Consider the following 4,533-nt stretch of genomic DNA (forward strand, 5'->3'; position numbering starts at 1 on the left):
AAAAAAAAAAAAAAAAAAGAAAACCCTCACCAGATAACAGTCTTTACCTTCAGGGCCTGGCCTCCAGGCTTATAGACAAAGGACAGGAGCCCTTACCTCACCTCTCAGTAGCAGAGAGCAACCACAGCAAAGCCTTGCATGGCCCCATGGGACCCACNGGGACACTTTGGTGTAGGTCAGGACAAAGTGTTTGGTGACTGGTTCAGCAGTTAGCACAGCCTCTTCAGCACCCNCTCAGGCCACAAGTTTGCAGAGTAGGTTAGTGTCCTTTTTAAGAAGCAGTGTATCATTCCCTTAAAACATCTGGATTTTTGAGGCTGAGGAAGAGGTACCCCATTGATAGGACATCTGCTCAGCATGCAAGATAGACTATTCAAGACCCAGCATACATTAACAAATAAATCTGCATTTTGATTGACTTCATAATACCTTGTCTACACTATCCCAGCTCATGAACTTGAGTCCTACACATAGCTTTTCTGTCAGACTGTTTCCTGGCTGATGCCTCCATGAAAAGAATTTGTAACTGTGCAGGTATGCCCCAGGGAGTCACTTTGAGCAAGGGGAGACACAAAGCAGGCTCTGAACTCCTTCACACACACACACACACACACACACACACACACACACATTGAAAAGTTTCCTATGACTATCTGTTCCTCTTAGAACAAACTTCCAAGACTTCTGTTCTCCATCCCCTCCTTCCAACAAAGAAGGTTGATGCCATAACCTGATAGGCAGTTTGACAGCTATGAAATGGGACCCAGTGTGTGTTTCTGACACTACAAGGAACTGTAAGAAATAGGCCATGCCTGATTTCAGTGCAAGGAAATAGGGCCATCTAAGCCAAGACCTAAAAGATAAGCAGAGGTTATTCAAATGGCAGGACAGAGTATAAAAGAAGTGAGAAGCAAGAGAAAGAGGGGGTTCTTGGCAGATGGCACAGATTCTGGGGAAATGTTCTTCCATATGAACAGACATAGACTAGATTATGGAGTGGGGGCAGGGGAAGGGTGCTGCAGACCTAGGTTAGGTCCTTGATTTGCAGGAAAATTTGGGTTCCCATTACAAGCGAGCAAGGAGTTATCAAAGATGACAAACAAATACGGACACAGAGAGTGTACATCTGAATATGTTTTCTCAAAGCAAGCACCAGAAAAACAAGAAAGCTAGGGGAATACATCCTCTAAGGTACATTGGTTCTTTACACAAAGAAAATGCATACATAAAAAGATGACAATTGCCAGGCTGTGTATTCAACTGAGATAAGAACAACCCTTAATGAAGATCAGCTAAATACAGGAGCCAGGTGAAGGCTCTGATGCAATGCTAGTCTATTGTTAAACCTACCACCAGGGGTCCTTTAGTAAAGACCTGGTAATGCTATTCCTCCAGGCCTAGTGAAAACCATGCACCAGGGGAATTCTGCTCTCCTAACCCTTTCATGAATAATACTACAGTTCCAACTGAAACCAAAGCACACCTATTTCCTAGGCCATTGTGTATTCCCTTGTATGGGTGTGAATTGGCTATTGTTCTAAGTAATTACTATGTTGACTAACCATGAGCTTTATAGCTCTTATTCAAGTAAATTGTAATGCCTGGTTATTTTCACTGTCTCTACTAGAAGTAAATTTGAATGTTACTGAATAGGTAACATTATTACTGAATTCCAAGCTCAGGGTCAGCTCAAGGACTTTCTAAGACATTGGAACTCTGGTGGAGGCTTAATCTAATTTAGCTATATGTCAAAATCAATCCTTAAAGGCACTTATAATAAAACAATATTGAGGGAGAGCACACAAATCCATACACCAGACTAATGTGGGGACAGGTTTGGATATACGTGCTATGGGAATGCCAAGGTTCCAGGAGGCTAAGTTTCCGTGAAACTCTGCCTCAGGACTGCTTCCAGGTTTGCAGACCTGACACTCCAGTCACTACTGGAGCGGATGTAGCAGAAGGGGACTTGATTGTGATCAGATCTTGAACTTAAGAGCAAGAAGACTCCAGAGAAATTCTAAGCAGAGGGGACTTGAGCAGGAGCACTATTTGGAAGAGGGGGTAAGAAAGGAGAATTGGGAGGAGAAAGCAAGGAGGAGCCAGTGCATTTTCCAAAATGAATACTTCTGTTTTGGTGAGAGAAGGTCTCACTTCTTAATGCAGGTTGGCCTGAATCTCACTGTATAGCCCAAGGTAGAAACAAACTTATGTTAAACCTCCTGCCTCANCTTCTCATGTGCATGCATGATACATGCACACCACAATACTGGCTTACTGGTGGGATCTTGACTGACAGTCATCAGACATGGTGACTCTTGAGACACAGAGGTAAGGAGAAAGAAAGACTGGGAGAAGTGTTCACAAAGGAGCTGCTCCAGGAACATAAGTCTAGCATGGGATGGTTTCTTGCCCCTNAGCTGAGGGCATACCACACCTGCTCTGAGGCTGCCAGCTCCTGATGTCTCTGGTGTGTCCTTCCCAGAATTGAGCAGGCTGAATAGACCTTGAGTGTTTGCAGAGATGCTGGAGTAATCTGCCTTTTTGGCATGTTCAAATTCCTACAGGAACATAGAAGAATAGACTGCCCTCTGAGCTTGCTTTGCAAAATAATCCAGCTAAAACAAAAGATGGGTCTCTGGGCTGTTCCAATATATACACACAGTTCTGAATATTAAGCTTGAAACCTTGATCACATCCTTAGCTGTGGCTTCAATCTACTCTCATTGTAGCCATCCAGTGGCCATGGAGAGCCAGATACACCTGGAAGGAGAGCTGGGGATGGAATTGGATGGGTGGATGAGAGAAATAAAGACCCAAGACAAAGATTTCTGATCATGGCTCAAATTTTAATTTTCAGCTCTCTGTTTATATGGGTAAAACCCAAAAACCCATCCCTTTATTTCACTTGGATTCTGTTGCTTTGTTTTTGTTGGATTGAGTTGTAAAGTAAGCTCAGTAGGCAATCTGCTTAAGTCTCAGGCAGAAAGATGTAAATATACCCAGGCTAGGCACAGGAGACTTATTTAGTCAACTCAAGGCTGGGGAAAGGGCACATCTCAATCCATCCCATGCTTTTACTTTCCAGCTCCCCTTTCAGGTAAACCCAATTGATCCATGGCCATTGGATAGCTACAAATGAGGCACCCAAAAGAGGGGACTGAAAATGAAGGGACCCACTGAGAAATGCTGTCTTGCATGGAGCTCCACAGAAAATGGAAGAATTAACAGTATCCTGCTCAGTTAGCAATGAACTGCATTAACANTAGCACTAGTTATAAAGTTTATTTTTGGAGGCTGTTATTACAGGAGATGCATTAAGAGGATACAACTGGCTGAAGAGTTGTTGACCCAATACCGACTTCTCCTAGGGGTGACAGTACAATGGGACAGGGAAACTGTATATAGGCATTTGTCCACAGCCAAGAGCTACATCAGATGAGAGGATCAGGGTTTAAAAAAAAAGATGTTAGAAAAATTCTTAGCTCAAATAGATTTATGCTGTCCATAGTTCCCAGAAGTAGAAATGGTAAAAGCTGTTTCAGAGCTCTCCTAGGGACAGGAGGAAATTGGGAGACATCCTGCTTCCTCTCTGACTCCTCCTGGAGATATCCTTAGTTCTGGTTACATCTAGGTCCCCTTAGGACATCAAGTTCTCTTCTTTCCCTGTCTATTGACTGTCCTTGGTGCACCAATCATTCCACATGTCTGTCAATTTTTATATGTTTTGTTGTTTATTGTTTGAATGACTGTTGTTCTGTATTTCATGTTGAAAAGAAAAAATACTTAAAACTTTATCTGCTGGATGTCCACCCCTTGATTTCGTTTAACTTGTTTAAAAGAGAGTCTCAATTTGCACAGCAAAAACTGGTAAGTTACCGTGCACTGTGGCTGGGAGTCAAGCACAGCTGGAGAAGCCCTGCTAGGGGCTGATTACTTGCCAAGCCACTTTTAAAGGGGCCAACAGATGTTTGGCATTTTGGTAAGGGAGCAATTGGCTGTTTTTTCCTAGAAACATCTCTGATTGTGATTATTGGGCTCAGAAGGTAACAAAGTGCTCTTCTCTTAAAGTTATAGCTAGAAAAAGTAAGAATTTTGTCCAATCTAAATACATGATATATGTGTAGCCACTTCATTTTTGCTTCTGACTGGTTTTTAAAGTATAAATATGTTCTGCATGTCATGGTTATAGAGTATTGGCTTATAAGTTACTGGGTATGATTATAAATTTGTAGCATTGGTAACAAAAAACTTAGCTTGAAACTGGTAACTCAGGGTCATTCTAAACAACAACACATGGCATGAGCCAAACCAAGAAAATCGGTCTCTAAAGATACTTCTAAATTGGGATAATATTTTATGTAATTCTTACATAAAAGCTCACTAAATGCAAACCTCCCAGTCACCAGGATGCAATGGAACAGTATAAAAACAGTTCTCCAAATCCAAATCAAAGGAAATAGTCCTAGAAAACAGACTTACAAAGGATAAGATATAAAACAATGTCTCTTTAATGAAGTATTAAAAACTGTA

The sequence above is a fragment of the Mus caroli genome, chromosome 8 (assembly GCF_900094665.2).
Source record: "Mus caroli chromosome 8, CAROLI_EIJ_v1.1, whole genome shotgun sequence".
Lineage (NCBI taxonomy): Eukaryota > Metazoa > Chordata > Mammalia > Rodentia > Muridae > Mus > Mus caroli.